Source organism: Budorcas taxicolor, chromosome 14, assembly GCF_023091745.1.
Source record: "Budorcas taxicolor isolate Tak-1 chromosome 14, Takin1.1, whole genome shotgun sequence".
Classification (NCBI taxonomy): domain Eukaryota; kingdom Metazoa; phylum Chordata; class Mammalia; order Artiodactyla; family Bovidae; genus Budorcas; species Budorcas taxicolor.
This window is the reverse complement of record NC_068923.1, coordinates 33700402-33717825: the sequence shown is the minus strand read 5'-3', so window position 1 is coordinate 33717825 and position 17424 is coordinate 33700402. Positions and strand designations below refer to the sequence as shown.

The following is a 17424-nucleotide window of genomic DNA, read 5'->3' as shown; positions in this document are numbered from 1 at the left end:
TCAGAAACCAATGCTCACAAAGCAAAAGTAATGAGTACAAAGCTGTCATCATTTATCAGTGGAAAGCCAGACTTTTAAACAGTATTACTTGTTTCAAATCCTTTGCTTACTGCCTGCCTTCGAAATACTATTAATATATCCTATTAGGAGTTCAAATGAACTTATATAGATATATTCAGTTTACATATTACTACATAACAAATTACTTCTATGTGGATGTTCGTAACATCCATAGAAGCCCCAAATTGGAAACAACCCAAATACTCTTCACATAGTACATGGCCAAAAAGCTGGTGCAAGTGCACCGTGAAATACTACTTAGAAATTAAAAGAGATAAACACCTAACTTGAGCAGCGACCTGGGTAGATCTCTTTGGAGTGGGGAGTGGTCACAGTGTTGAGGGTTAGATGAGGAATTTCTATTGCAGACATTAAAAAGAACTATGTCTTGATTGTGATGGTAGTGATGCAAATCAACATACAGGGTATATTATATAGAACTACACACACACAAATGAGTTCAGATGAACATGGATGAACGAGCTATGGCTGTTGGTGTTCCCCACACACTCATCACTAGCTCTCCTCTACCTTATCCACAGACCAGCTGATACAACATATTCTTGGAACAGAAGATCTTACTGTGGAGGTGACTGCCAATGACGCCATGAGGTTTTATCCCTAGACCATTGATAATAAACAGTATTCAGCCGATATCAATCTGCGTGTGGGGCCACACAAATTTTTCATCACTGCAGAGACTGCAGTCTGGCCAAGCATTTATGGTTTACTTCAACAGCACAGAAAAATCTGGTCTTGATAGTGTTTCCTCCTGGCTTCCACTGGCAGAATAGTGGTTACCTGAGGTGATGATCTTGGTTTGCAACAGAGTGCCTGAAAATGGTGTAAATCGACAGAAAGCTCAAGTGGTCAAACATGGCTTTGAATTGGTAGAACTTAGTCCAGAAAAGTTGCCTGAGGAGGATGAGTTCCAAGAACTACAGGAGTAAAGCAAATTGTTCAAGCCTTGAATGCCAATGGCTGGTAGTGGTGAAGAATGAGAGGAACCAAGGCTTTAGCATTCTAAGCTCTTTGGCTGGAGCAAATCATAGCACTGCATCAGCAGAAACCTGCCACTCAGAGCAGTCCCATCTGCCAGCAGCAGAGAGGACTGAAACACTCTTGGATCATCAAGGTGGTCCATCTAACATAAGACTGAAGGCAGGAGGAGACGGGGGTGGTCGAGGATGAGACGGTTAGATGGCATCACCAACTCGATGGACATGAGTTTGAGCAAGCTCCAGGAGTTGGTGATGGACAGGGAAGCCTGGTGTGCTCCAGTTCATGAGATGGCAAAGAGTCAGACATGACTGAGCAACTGAACAACAAAGGAATTCCCTATGTAGGCCATTGATACTGATCATATCCTGAGATTTCTGCACTAGTATTACTGTGGAGAAACTTTTATTTCTTAGAGTTTGTTACCTGAGATGGTAGGCGGGAAAGCATGCAAATGCGAGGCACCAGATGCCTCAGTGCCTGTCACTTGCAGGGCTGGAGGGGTCAGCTCCAGGGGAACTGATCACCGAAGGGAGACTTTCCAGAGGAAGAGTGGGAAATACAGCAAATGAAACCCTTAGTTTTGCTTTTCTAGGCACTCCGTGGTGCATGTCGTGAGTCTTCACTCTGCCATGGCTCTCAACTGGCTCAGGGCACACAGGCTGAGAACTGCTGCTGGCCTGGTGTGGGTATGGACCCCATAGACCGCCTATGGAAACACGGCTCAGACCCATCTGTGCAACACTGTCTAAGCACTGAAGAACTTGTGACAGAAGGAATGGAATATTCCAGTTTCCAGAGGGAAGATTTCAGTGAGTGGAACATTCAGGAAGAACCTCTCCAGGGAACACTGGAGGCTATCTTCTTTAATAACTTTTTTTTTCTTTTTTTTTTAAACTATCCTGAAGGTCTTTGAGACTGTAGTTTAGCTGCATTCCAGCAGTGTCTCTTTGAGGTTGAACACTGGCCATTTACAGGGAATGTTAGGGAAATCAGCTCTGGGGTTGCAAAACGAAAGGTGGAATATGTTTTTCTTAAAACACGAAAGGTTTCAGAAAATACATTAGGTCATGTGATTAGGGAAAACAGACTAGAAAAAGCTGTGAAGTTGATCTTGTGGGTTTAACAAAGCCAGGTGATTAAAAGCTGATTCATTTATTTTTTTAAAAATGAGCTGTAAATAAGATTTATAATCTGTTTGACAGTACTGTGGCAATATCAATATCTGGTCGAGGTGCAGTACTATAATGATCTAAGATCTTACCCCTGGGGGAAGCTGGGGGAAGACTTCACAAGAACTATCTCTGCCATTTCCTTTGTGTCTGTAATTATTTAAAAATAAACAAGAAGTTTAAAAGGTGGTTATTCAAATACAGCATCGCTATGCTAGCAGCGTCTCCAATGGACATTCAGTCTCACCTGCTTGAGACTGTAAGACTTACATCTTTCCTAGCTTCTCATCATCCTGGGTTGCTCATTTACTCTGAAGGATAGTTCAGGGAGGAGCCATAAACAGTATTTGATCTTCCTTTACCATCCTTGGAGCATCATCACTGATTAAACCATAATTTATGGTTCTATGTTGATTCAGCCATGAGCCAAATTTGAACCTTTTTGCAAATTTCCAGAATGTTCTGAGGGTCAGCTTCCTAAGCTGCTGATCGGTGACTATATCTCCAGCTCTGTCTTCCAGGGACTTCATGACTTCAGATACCCTTGCTTTGCCTCATTAGACTCTGGCCTCCTTGAGGTCAGAGATGACACTTGATCCTTAAAAGGAATCTACCCTGTATCATTCTGCATAAAAATACTTGGGTATACAGGAACTGGTGAGTTATGAGCTGTATGTGCATCTACTCATCAGTATTCTGAGCACTTGACATTGAAAGTTAGATTTCGGCAATGCCAACCAAGCAAGCTTTGAGCACAGATTATTTCTAACAAAGTATTATTTTCTACAAAGTACATTCAACTTTCTTTATGAAAGACTCAAATATTTTAAATGATCAGAATACTGTATCTTCAACATAAATATTGTTCTATAATTCCAAATATTGCAGAAATTTAAGAAATTTTCAGATTTTTCACTTTATCAGTTAGTTATAAATGAAAACATTTACTGGTTTATCAGGGCTAGTTGATATATTCCTCCCATTCATTAAAATTCAACCCACCTTGAACGTTCCTTCAAAATTTCCTAGAAAATGACAAAACCACTGGTATTACATAAACATATATTGCCTTAACAATCCAATAAACAGACCTAATAATGTTCTATCATGTCCTGATTCAGTATCATTCTGCTAAGCATTTATTGCTAATTCACTTTATAACAGGCTTTATTAAAAGTCATTAAAACCTGCAGCTGCATCCCTAATTATTTCCTAAATATAAAGACTGCTTTTATAAATGATCTTCTTGTTCAAAACACTGCCATACAGCTCACAAACTCTTTGTTGGGAGCCAGAGAGCTTTTATTCTTTACGAAAAGAGATGCTAAGTAATTCATCAGATGCCAAACACTTTTTTTTTTTTTTTTGGTCACATTTAGGCTTTGTTCCAAGTGGTCAACTTCAATGTTCATTAAGAATAGGTATATTGATAACATAGTCTCAGATTCATGCCCAGGACTTCTACCCACTGGTGTGTCATCCAATCTCTTAATGTGTATCTTTGATAAGCCTGAAAAAGCTCAGTGATTTGGCAAAGCTAAGCATATTGAAGTGTAGCTCGCATGCAAATAATCTGGAGACACACGTGGAAGGAAGAGAGTGTGTTTCATTTGGAGTTTGGTTAATTCTGTTCAGGAGAAAATAGCCTAGTGGGGTGAATTATATGCTTGTAAAAATAATGTAAATGATTTCTGTTGCTGTTATTCAGATGCTCAGTTGTGTCCAACTCTTTGCAACCCCATGGACTGTAACTTAGCAGGTTCCTCTATCCATGGAATTCTCTAGGCAAGAATACTGGAGTGGGTACCCATTTCTTTCTCCAGGGTATCTTCCCAACCCGGGGAATAAACCCAGGTCTCCCACACTGGGAGGCAGGTTCTTTACCATCTGAGCCTCCTGGGAAGCCCAAATTATTTCTAGCCTCCATTTAACTGATTATTTTATGATTTACTGCTTTTATACATAACCAAAAAAAGAAAACTTCAGAAAAATTAAGTATGGATATGATTTAAATAAATTTCATTTTCACTGGAAAAAAAAAGACACACTGAATTCTATGTAAGAGAATTGCTTATTTCTCAAAACTGTTTTATACATTCATAAGTGTGGCCAATGTATCAACACCCATCAATACTGTTGACAGTTGCCTGAAAAATGTAGGCAACTGTGATTTAGTGGGTAGGACAGTATGTAATTTGTATGCATATACTGCCCAGAATATGACCTAGAGGTACAAGGACAAAGGTTTCCAAAGGATATTTCAGGTGGAACAGTGACAGAACATAAGAGTAAACAGCCAAGTAGAATCACTGCAACTACTAAGAAACACCAGAAGCGTTCTCACCACAGAGCTGTGTTGACTGTTCATCTACACTGAGGTCACTGAATTTTATAACTGGCAGAAAGTAATTACTCCATTAGTCAAAAAGGCAAGGACAAAAATAGCCATGGTCACTACATTAATACTAGAGTAGTTGTTGCGTTCAGTCACTAAGTTGTTTCCGACTCTGCGACACCATGAACTGCAGCACGCCAGGCTTCCCTGTCATTCACTATCTTCCAGAGTATGCTCAAGCTTCTGTCCATTGTGTCGGTGATGCTATCTAACCATCTCATCCTCTGTCTCCCTTTTCTCCTCCTGCCCTAAATCTTTCCTAGCAACAAGGTCTTTTCCAATGAGTTGGCTCTTTGTATCAGGTAGCCAAAGTATTGGAGCTTCAGCAGCAGTCCTTCCAATGAATATTCAGGGTTGATTTCCTTTAGGATTGACTGGTTTGATCTCTTTGCTGCCCAAGGGACTCTCAAGAATCTTCTCTAGCACCGTGGTTCGAAAGCATCAATTCTTCCATGCTCAGCTTTCCTAATGGTCCAACTCTCACATCCATACATGACTACTGGAAAGACCACAGTTTTGACTATATAGATCTTTGTCAGCAAAATGATGTCTCTGCTTTTTAATATGCTGTCTAGGTTTGTCATACCTTTCCTTCCAAGGAGCAAGCATCTTTTAATTTCACAGCTGCAGAGTAGCTGATTACTTCACAAAGAACACGTCTTTACAAATCTATAATCAGATAATTTCTTGTAGCCATGAGTGACTGACTTACCAATGGTTGCCAAGTATACAGACAATGGCACAGAGATCCCACGCAGATAGCAGTTGACAGCATAGCTGCATTTCTCAAGGGTGGGGCACCCCTTCGCATTGCTCTGCTCCCCTGTCCATATCTCCTAACCTCTGTGGGCCAGCCTTGCACAGACTCACTGATTCAACCCCCATGTTGATGCAAATGTGACTCCTTGAGTTAAAGTAGCTCCCGTGGATGTACCAAACCACTGACTGCATCAGTGATGAGGGGAAACCCCCACAGTTTGGTGGCACATCCTCCCCTGCACATTACTAGAGGCCTTTTAGGGTTCTGCAAGGTAACTGGCTAAAGGCACACTGTTGGTTTAGAAAACTTAATTGCCCACCAGAAACTAGATAATGTATTCCTTTTATACCAAGATACAGTCAGGAAGTTATCTGGAGAATCTGAGAGGCTGGAGAAAGGAATTTGAAAATCAGACAAAAACAAATTTCTGTTTGCCTGGCCTGGCTTGATAATTCTAGTCATTCCCATGGAAGTTATTCAGCTCATGAGAGAGAAAAAGCTCTAAGGATACTTAGATTGATCTGAAGAACACTGCACTTATTTTTACCCTCAAAAATTTCTTTTAGCAAAATATGGAAGTTTTACATAAGATCTAATATCAATGAGATATAAAAATTATATAATGAAAAGACATTTTATTATTATTGAAGATCAATTGCAGCCTTTCAAGTAAAATCAACAACAGGTTACATATCACCAGTGGAAGAAAGTTAATCTTCAAGTGACAAAAATGAGTAATTATTTGAATGTTTGATATATTTTACATGATCACTTATAAGGAATATATAATTTATTGGAAAAAATAAGATTTTAAATAGGTCTCTTCCCAACTATTATCTGTGTTTCTTTTAGATTTATTATGTAAGATATGATATTTTGGGCTTCCTTGGTGGCTCAGACAGTAAAGAATCGGCCTGCAATTCGGGAGACCTGGGTTCAATCTCTGGCTCAGGAAGATCCCCTGGAGAAGGGAATGGCAACCCACTCCAGTGTTCTTGCCTGCAGAATCCCATGGACAGAGGAGTCTGGCAGGTCCATGGGGTCACATAAAGTCAGACACGACTGAGCAACTTTCACTTTCGCATTTTCTTTCATTTTCTCAAACTGGTAATATATCTTCAGGTTGCCCTGGTGGCTTACACGATGGAGAATATGCCTGCAATGCTGGATACCCTGGGTGATCCCTGGGTGAGGAAGATTTCCTGGAGAAGGGAATGGCAACCCACTCCAGTATTCTTGCCTGGAGAATTCCATAGACAGAGGAGCTTGGTGGGCTATAGTCCACGGGGTCACAAAAAATTGGACAAGACTGAGAGACTAAAGCTATATTTCCACAGCTTCAGCAATCATTTCCATTTTGCCAGCTCTGAGCTGGACATGTCAGGTTGTACCTCTTTCTGAAACCAAAGGTTCCTCCCCACCATGTGGTCCTTGCACCTGTTCCCCACTCAGCAGACACGTCCCAAGTCAGGTCTGACACCTTTCCTTCCAAAGATGGGTGTTTTATGCCCAAGTGCATTTGTATTTATCCAGCCCATGGCAGGTACCAAGCACATGACCTAGCTTGATTCATTTCCGATGTGCCAGTCCATCACCCATCACCTTACCATCCAGTCTCAACTGACTCACTGCTCACCTTCACCTCAGGAGGTCAAGTTCTCATCACCTCAAACCTGAATTGCTGCAGCAGAATCAACCCTGGTCCTTTCTGACTCACCAACGCTTCTAAAATATGTCATTCAACATACGAGTACAACATCCACAAACCCTCCTATTTGTACAAGATTGTGGAAGTGAAAGTGTTAGTTGCTCAGTCATGTCTGACTCTTCAAACTCAAGAACTGTAGCCTGCCAGGCTTCCCTGTCTGTGGGATTTTTTCAGGCAAGAATACTAGAGTGGGTAGCCATTCCCTCCTCCACTGAATGAGATTAAGATCAAGATAATCTGCAAGAACTTTCAAATCCTTGAGAATCTAAACCCTTCCAGTTCCTTAGACAGTAAAAGCAAAAGTTAGTAAAATACAATCACTCGTTTGTTTATAATCAAAATTTGAAGTAAGTGAAGCATGTAATCAATGGGACAAAAGATATTTCTTCTTTCCAAACCACCTACAAAGTATGGAAAATATGAAATATTAACACAAATCTTAATTTTGACTCAATGTATGGACACTCATTTATGGACTCATTACAGACCTCACTGTCTCACTTGCAAAACAGGAATCAGAATGTTTGCCTCAGTCCTGCTGTGAGATTCATAGGTAAGATGCCCTCAGTTCAGTTCAGTTCAGTCGCTCAGTCGTGCCCCACTCTTTGAGACCCTATGAATCGAAGCACGCCAGGCCACCCTGTCCATCACCATCTCCCAGATTCACTCAGACTCACATCCATTGAGTCGGTGATGCCATTGAGCCATCTCATCCTCTGTCGTCCCCGTCTCCTCCTGCCCCCAACCCCTCCCAGCATCAGAGTCTTTTCCAATGAGTCAGCTCTTTGCATGAGGTGGCCAAAGTACTGGAGTTTCAGCTTTCACATCATTCCTTCCAAAGAAAACCGAGGGCTGATCTCCTTCAGAATGGACTGGTTGGATCTCCTTGCAGTCCAAGGGACTCTCAAGAGTCTTCTCCAACACCACAGTTCAAAAGCATCAATTCTTCAGCCCTCAGCTTTCTTCACAGTCCAATTCTCACATGCATACATAACCACTGGAAAAACCATAGCCTTGACTAGATGGACCTTTGTTGGCAAAGTAATGTCTCTGCTTTTCAATATGCTATCTAGGTAAGATGCCCTAGCCTTTTACAAAACTGCTGAAGCCACAGAATTGCTGAGTCTCACTGAGGATGGGAACTCAAGGAGGTTGGGTGGCCTGGAATCTAGTCATATGGCCCACAAAAACCTCATATAACAGTGAAATACTCTAACTTTAGGACTTCCCAGAAATTTGCCACCATGGAAACAAAATATGAAATGGAAAATAAAAACACATTGCTTTGGTGAATAGTACGCAAGTTTCATTTTTCAGTAATCACTTAAAAGGATTTGTAAATAGAGAAAAAGGATGGACTTGGAAAGAAAAATGAACAGCCTGTGTGTTTGTGAATGTAACAAATTAGATGAACTACCCTCATCTTACTTACCTGAGCTCTAAAGGTCCTGACCAGGTAACTATTTGCTTATATGAGCTGTAATCAGAGGTGTATTGAGGCAATTAAGTTAATCTGCTCTTAGGAGTTTTATTTCTTCAAGATTAAAATCAGACCAGAGAAACAAAGGATAAATAGTTGAGCTAAATTGGTATAGGCTTATCATTTGATAAATGAGGAAATATTATATAAAACTGTGGGAATTAATATAGAAAAAAAAAGCTCTCCAGCCAGAAGTACTATTATCCACATTGGTCTCTGGCTCTGTTTGTGTGTCCTCTGGATATTAGTCATTTCTGAGTAACAAACTGAAAGGACGCCTACAAAGCTGGGGTGTCTTAATTACATTGAGGCCACATTATGAACATTTCATCTTGTTAATTAAACGTTCTGCAAAAACAAGCTTTTAGAGAGACCACAGCCTATGAGCCCACCTACCTGAGGAGTCTATCAATGGTAGATATAGAAACTGACCTAGAAAGCTTTGGTAAATTCTTCATGACACTGCAGTGGACAGTTGCTGTTCTTTCCACCTTATAATATAACCTCTCCCCTTTTCTTGAAAACTGCATCAAAACTTGTATTGGGAGGCAGCTCTGCATTTAACAGACCATAGTAACAGCTGGTTCTCTGTTTTCCTCTTGGTCTTACAGTTCCCCAAGGTTTTCACCCCGTTACAGCTGCTATTGTGGGCTTCCCTTATGGTTCAGCTGCTAAAAAATCTGCCTGCAATGTGGGAGACCTGGGTTTGATCCCGGGGATGGGAAGATCCCCTGGAGAAGGAAACGGCAACCGACTCCAGTACTCTAACCTGGAGAATTCCATGGACAGAGGAGCAAGACAGGCTGCAGTCCATGGAATCGCAGAGTCAGACAGGACTGTGCAACTAACTTTCACTTTTCACAGCTGCTATTGCAAGTATCAGAGGACAAAGAAAGGGAATAGTTGCCAGAAGAGGCACATCATGGAACATTGCTGATCTGGCTTCATTCCTGCCTGTTCTTGGGCCTTTTTTCCCCACAATATTTTGACCAAAGAAATGGAGTGGTTATTTCTTCTCAGCCACTCCTCATTTTTAGAGATATATTTTCTTGTAAACTTCTAAAAGATATTAATATGAAGTTTTATTTTGCCAAGTCCTGATTCATTCTCCCACTTTTAGAAAGAGACAGAAAGGACTGGAAAAAGACTGACGAAATATGTCAGTTTTGGTTTTTAACAAATGGTACTGAAATCAGAGTAGTCATGGTCTGCGGCTCTGTGCCGAGTCCAGCTTGCAGTCCATTTTATTCCAATTAAATCAGGTAAAAACTAAGAGACTTCACCCAAAATCTGGTTCTGGATCAAATGCCATTATTCTAATGACTTTTCAACCATTGCTTTTTTCCTCTTTTTTTTTTTTCTCTACTGTTTATTTACTTTTTCTTTTTTGGTAAATGATAACAAATCAAACCAAAAACTTATCATCATTGTATCACTGACTAGACAATTATATAATTTTCCATTTCCAGTTCAGTCAAGTAGTTTAACCACCAGACTATATGGAAACTGACTGTAACACCAATGGCAGTTTAGATTTCTCAACCTTACTCTTGATGTATTTTTAATGATACTCTAGAAACCTATACAGACCAAATGCTTATCAATTACATTTTTAAAAAATTATAGCCACTTTTTTTTTTAATTTTAAAATCTTTAATTCTTACATGTGTTCCCAAACATGGACCCCCCTCCCACCTCCCTCCCCATAACATCTCTGTGGGTCATCCCCATGCACCAGCCCCAAGCATGCTGTATCCTGCGTCAGACATAGACTGGCGATTCAATTCTTACATGATAGTATACATGTTAGAATGCCATTCTCCCAAATCATCCCACCCTCTCCCTCTCCCTCTGAGTCCAAAAGTCCGTTATACACAGCTGTGTCTTTTTTCCTGTCTTGCATACAGGGTCGTCACTGCCATCTTTCTAAATTCCATATATATGTGTTAGTATACTGTATTGGTGTTTTTCTTTCTGGCTTACTTCACTCTGTATAATCGGCTCCAGTTTCATCCATCTCATCAGAACTGATTCAAATGAATTCTTTTTAACGGCTGAGTAATACTCCATTGTGTATATGTACCACAGCTTTCTTATCCATTCATCTGCTGATGGACATCTAGGTTGTTTCCATGTCCTGGCTATTATAAACAGTGCTGCGATGAACATTGGGGTACATGTGTCTCTTTCATTTCTGGTTTCCTCGGTGTGTATGCCCAGCAGTGGGATTGCTGGGTCATACGGTAGTTCTATTTGCAATTTTTTAAGGAATCTCCACACTGTTCTCCATAGTGGCTGTACTAGTTTGCATTCCCACCAACAGTGTAGGAGGGTTCCCTTTTCTCCACACCCTCTCCAGCATTTATTGCTTGCAGATTTTTGGATCGCAGCCATTCTGACTGGTGTGAAATGGTACCTCATTGTGGTCTTGATTTGCATTTCTCTAATAATGAGTGATGTTGAGCATCTTTTCATGTGTTTGTTAGCCATCCATATGTCTTTGGAGAAACGACCCAATCAAAAAATGGGCCAAAGAACTATATAGCCACTTTTAAAACTGCAACTAGTGGAAAAAAAATAAATCATGAGATGTTACTTAACTGGAGATTTCCTGAATACCTATGAATAGAATCTGGACTAAACCAAGACCACAGCATTTCCAGGGTCGCCCATGGAACAGCCCCACACTGTCTACCTTCCACTCCATCTTTACTAGTTGGTGAAGCAAGACAAATTGCTTTCTGGATGTATTATCAGATGTTGAATTTTTAAAGACCACTAATCCTATGAGCTTCCTTATTAGTATAACTAATGGTAAACATTACTTCTCCTTTACAGACCAAAAAATTATGACAAAAATGCAGTGGTTGATTCACTTCAGGTCAAAATGAAAGTACAGTTGACCCTTAAACAACATAGGTTTTAACTGCATGGGTCCACTTATACCCAAATTTTTTTCAATAAATACATTTAAATTTTTTGAGATCGCTGATGATCTGAAGAATTGCATAGTCAAAATAAATCTAAAAAAATAAGAAAAACTTAGGCACATTATAAATACATAAAATATACAACACACAGTGTCAATGGATCATTTATATTTTTGTAAGGATTCTGGTCAGAGTAGGCAATTAGCAGTCAGTTTGTATGCATGTTGTGCTCAGTCATGTCTGACACCTTTGTGACCCTATGGACTGCCAGGCTCCCCTGTACATGGGATTTCCCAGGTGAGAATACGGGAATGGGTTGCCATTTCCTCCTCCAGGGAATCTTCCCAACCCAGGGATCAAACCCAGGTCTCCTGCACTGGCAGGTGGATTCTTTATCACTGAGCCACCTGGGAAAGCTATGGGAGGAGTCAAAAGTTACATATGAAAAAAAAAAAGCCACCTGGGAGGAGTTAAAAGTTACATATGAATTTCTGACTACACAGAAAGCTAGAGCTCCTTACCTCTGCATTGCTCAAGGGTCAAGGGTAATTAAAATGAACTTGGGTGTCACGTTGACATAGTCTTGCCTATTTGGTTTAAAGCATGATGTCAGTTTTTGAATACTGTTTTTAAACGAAGTCCTCATTGCATTAAAATACTTTTTCCGTTGAGAGATATAAGAAAATTGATGCTGAATTCCCGGGGAAAGACTATATTCCCTACATTTAAGCTCTTAAAATGCAAGAAGCATGTTGCCATATACTAATCAGAAGGGAGTTTTTTGAGGAGTGAAGGAATGATTGCTATAAGAGATGACATAATAATTCAAAGATATAGCACTTAAGTTTCCAACATACTCTCAAGAGCACCGTATTGAGACTTTCCAATATTCCAGCATATGCATCTCTTCATTTATTCCACAAATACCTAGATGTCAACAATATGTAGAGGACTGCATCTTAATTGGTAGATAAAGCACCCCGTGTTAGGTAGAAAAAGTTGAGCAGTGGGTTGAGTGGCTAGCCCAAGCTCTTATGACCAGCATGCCAAGAATCCGCATGTCCTGACTGCCAAGCAAGTCTTGTCCTGCTATATGATGATGTATAACACACTTCATGCTGCAGGGTGCTGTCTCTTTCCATGCATGCCATGCACAACTCATTCTGCCAAGCTAAACAGGAAGAAAATAAAAACGAGAGGTCTCTCCATTTGTGTGCCAGTCTATGACTCACTGGAGGTGAGATAACTCTAGAAATAATTTCTGGCTTAGGATACACTTTTCTTCAGTGGCTTTTGCCTTCTTAATAGAATTTAGTGAATAACCAGATTTCTTGCCTAGAATCTTTCAATCAGTATGAAAATAACAATCAATTATTGAGGGACTTCTTAAATTCCAAAATAATCATCTCTTCTTTTACATTTTTTGTAAACATGTATATAACTTGGTTCAAACCCAAGCAAGCAATTTCAAAGGCAAACTGTGGACCTTCCAATCCAATAGGATCTGATGGTCAATAATCACACTGAAGTGAAGTGAAGTGGCTCAGTCGTGTGTTAATAATTAGATGGTCTAAATAATAATACTGACTGATAAGTGTTTCTATAATATTTGTATAACATAAAGGTTCAAGCCAGAAATCTCTGTTCCACTCTCATGCAGACCATTTCTTGTTAAAAGAAGAAAAGTAACTTACCAGATTCCAGAACTCGTTTCAAATTATCCTGTGTTCCTATATACACTTTCCATTGTCCTCATTATGCAATTCTACTTCACTTTTCTCCTCTGAGTCTCAAGTAGAAGCAACACAAAAACACTGACCCCCACCAACAGAACTCCTTCCTCTGAGAAGGGATGTTGAGTACTGTGTCTGATACTTCTCAAACTTCATGCATCCTTTTTTGGTAACAGACCAAAAAAAAATCAGGAAAAAGAGCTGTTTTAATAGGATATGGATGTCCTATAATTAAGTATTGATTTTTCTTTATAGATAAGGGATTCTGTGCAAACAGTAGTATGATTGCATTAGCCCACCCACTCCTTTTGTGGAGTCACAGAGACTGGGGGCAGTTAGAGATTATAATTTACATAGGCACTAAATTGGTTTACAAAATGCTGTCTCAATGCAATGGCATTTCCCCACAGATAAGGAGAGCTTCCAGGCAGCTTGCCTGGGCTTGGAAGGGTGAATCAGTTCTTTATCTCTGTGATTGAATCTCTAAAGGGATGAGCCCAGGATAACTTTTACTTTGTGCTGTTTCTGTCACACATGGAGAAAGCCTGCCCCCTCTGCCACTGAGAAGGTAACTGCGGCCACGTGCCCACAGGCCTGCTTCCATCTTATGCTCTGCTGACCAGGCAGTCTGTCTGTGCTATTAACTGACAACCACACTCAGAGTCTAGCAACAGGCTGCAACTCTCTTAAAACATGATTAATTAGTATATGTAACAATTTCATGTTCATATCTTCCAGATTAGGGGGAAAAAACAAACACACAAAAGCAGGTTTGTCAGGGGCACACCGCAGGTCTCCTGGCAAGGATTCCAAATCAATAGTGCATTTTTCCTCCTGAGATTGCCGTTTCTGACCCATATAGGGCAATAGAGCCCCCAAGGAGCTCCATGACACTGACACCACTCTCCCTTTCTGCTAAGTAAGCAGGTTTGTGGTAAGTGGCAAGTGACAGTTAAGAACAATTTGTCCCTAGAGTGCAGTTTCTGTTCTCAGTCAACGCAAAACAAGGGCCCTTCAGCATACTGGCCAATGCCATCTTAACTGCCTTCAAGGATTTGAGTGATGAAATTGAAAAACAGGGCAGTATGGATATGTATTTTATGATCGATTATAGATGCCCTATGAAATTCAAAGGAGAACCTGAAGAACTGTGCTTTTTCAAAAGGGCCAACTCTCCCCACAGGGCTGGTCGTGCTCACAGCATCACATGTGTTCACAGGGTTGTCAGAGTCATTCCTGCCAAGCCCTGCTCTCCACTAACTGGATGTGCTTGGTGGAACCCAGCGAGCCCTTAGTGAAATGTCAGGCGTGGGCTATAAATCTGTGCCTTTACCCTGTGAAGCCCTTTTCTTAAAGCAGAATGCTCATCAAGGTCACTGCGAAAGATTGCAGTTCTAAAGCTACAGAAGTAAGAGTCAACAGAAAATAGATTTCATAAACACTTTAAAGCTTACGGTTCGTCCAAAATCTCTTGGCCCCCCACCACTTTGTGGATTTCAGTGACAAATGGATTTTCATAGGACTAAGAATGCTTTGGAAACCTGTTCTCCTAAAAAGGCACACTATAGCTTCTCATTTTCTGCCTTCTGGCAGATCTGGTTTGAGTAAGCAGTCTTTAGAAGGCTAGAAAGACAACACTGCATAAAAATGTGTGTATTTCTGTAGGTTAAGATCCACAAGTGTAAGTACACTCTGGATTGGGGTAGAGAGAGGGACCGGGTGTACAGTTTGGCACATTATATTCATATAAAATATAATAGACCAGATGGTGAAACCATCACTACTAGTAACTTTTTGAGTCTTGCATACTATGTAATACAAACAGGATCACTTTAAACTACATGCATAACACCAAGAGGAAAAAAAAAAAAACCTTACAAGATGCCACATTGTATTCTTTCGGGGGAAAACAGGGACACAGATTCAAAAAGATACTAGATCATCAATAAAAATATCCAACTAAAATTTTACTATATTTATATAGGCTTACACACACACACACACATATCATTTTTAACATTCTTGTCACGTAAAGGACTTCAGATAAGTAAAACATCCAACTACTTTACTAGGCAAGATTTTCCCAAAGATAATTACACAGGAACAACCATTTAAAAATCAAACTGTTTATCATCTTAATCCACAAGGAAAAAATAATACTGTTTTAATCTTTCTGTTAAAATCTTGCGGTGGGCGGGAGGGGGGGTCACTTGAGTTACAAACAAGCAGTAATAATAGTATTAACACTTACCGGCCGAGTAAGGAATTAGAATCTTCCAGTTTCTCTAACGCCAGGATGGGAGTAGGTCTAGAAGCTCCTCTCTCAAAGCTATTTCCAAAACAGGTGCAGCCCGCTCGGGAGCATCCTGTTTATTTGGAGCAGCGCGGGCCTCCTCAGAGCGCTCGGACCCAGTCTGCGGAGCCCATGGTTCCCAGAGGCCGGACAACTTCGGCCTCTCTGGGCCGCCGGTGCTCCTCCGGCCCCTGTCGACAATTTTCCTGGAAGTTACTGCCGAGTTTAATCTGTGGATCAGGTGAGCTTCTCTGAGCCCTGCGCAGGGGTCGCAGCAGGCAGAAGAAGGTCCCTTTCGGTCTGTCACGGCCGGCCAGGGGGGTGCCGGGGCATCGGAGACGAAGCCCCTTAGCTGCTCCTGGCTGGGAGCCGGGCTGCCTTCGGCGACGACGGCGGCAGCGAGGACCGTGGCGGCGCAGTGGGGTCCCGGCTGTGGCCCGGTCCAAAGACGCTGTCCATCCCCGCCGGTGCTGAAGTGCGGGCCCGAACCCCAGGCCCGGCCCCGCGCCGCACTTTTCCCCACCGGCGAACGCGATCGGTTAGCTGTTCTTTCAGGCTCGTCTCCCCCGGCGCTTCTTACGCGGCAGGGCTAACCGGCTTTCCAAGATAACGGTCTCATGTTTGTCTGGGGGCACAGCTTCCGGACAGCATCTGCCGTTGGAAGCAGAAATCCGTGGGAAATCAGTTGTGAGCCTCTCCTGACTTTTCAGTGGCCGCGAACGAGTTTCCTGATGCTAGAAATGAACGGGAGCGCACGCACACGCGCGCGCACACGCGCGCACGAGAGAAGGAGGCGGGGAGAGAGAATAAATATAGATTATGTACCGTGGAAAATCCAGCGCTTCTGTGGGTCTCTAATTACATAAGATGGAAAGGGCTATTTCGGAAGACTCCTCAATCTCCATCACCCATGGTGGGTGGGGGGCGTTCAGATTCTGAGAAGCGCCTTGTGAAATTCCCAGGTTAGACACAGCACCGAGACCCTCTGAGCAGAAACGACAGGTTACTGTTCAATGAAAACACAGAAAATGAGAAAAGAAAAAGAAAGAAAAGGCCGCGATACCTTGTAAAGCGTTGCTAACTGGCTGGAAATCCTTGCCGAGCCTCTGGGAGGGGGTCGGGCGGGACGCGGACGCGTGAGCGCGGGGCTCTGAGCCGGGGAGGCAGCGATGCGCGCCGGGCGCAGGCTCCTTCCCCGAGGCCGGGTTGGCGCGCGTCCGCAGCCCCGGGCCCTGCAGGGCAGCGGGGGAGGCGGTCTCTCAAGGACCGATCGGGGGACGATAAAGTCAGCGGGAAAGATCGGTCGTCCCCGCCCTTCTAAGGCCGGAACGCAGCGCAGCCGGCAGGTCCCGGCTCGGGTTTCCGCTCTTTAGCCTGCTTCTGCTCGCTGCCCCCAGGCCTCGCCGACCCCTCGCCCCCGCGGCGCGCAGACCCCACCTCTGCCCGCGGCACTGGCTCTCACAGCTGCCGACCCCCGCACCAGGAGGGGCGGCGCAGGGGTCCCCGGGACGGCCACCGAGGGCTCCGCCGCCCACATTCGGCACCCGGTGCGGACGCGCGTGGGGTGAGGCGGGGGACCGAAATTCACTACGTTGGAACTGCTAGAGAGCTGATCAAAATTACGACCAAGGACTCATAGAAAAGAGGGAAAGTGTAGCTGGGGGTGAGGGTCGTACCACTGGGCACCTCTCCAGTCACTGAGATTACGAGTGTCATTTTCCGCGCCCGGAGATTGTTGGAGACCTGGGAGGGAACTCAAGAGGGAAGGACCAGGTGTGGAGTGAGGGCGCTGGAGATAAACGCGAATTTCCTGACTCGGGTCCCAGGCCCTCCTCGCGGCCGGGCGTTCAGAGTCCTCGTGCCGGATGCCGACAGCAGAGGGAGTCGTGGACGC

General features: G+C 42.7%; 1 pseudogene; it reads left to right on the top strand.

Annotated features, from left to right (window-relative positions):
* Positions 1 to 545: 545 nt before the first annotated feature.
* On the top strand, positions 546 to 16140 carry LOC128059169 (alpha- and gamma-adaptin-binding protein p34-like; annotated as a pseudogene).
* The last annotated feature ends 1284 nt before the right edge of the window (positions 16141 to 17424 follow it).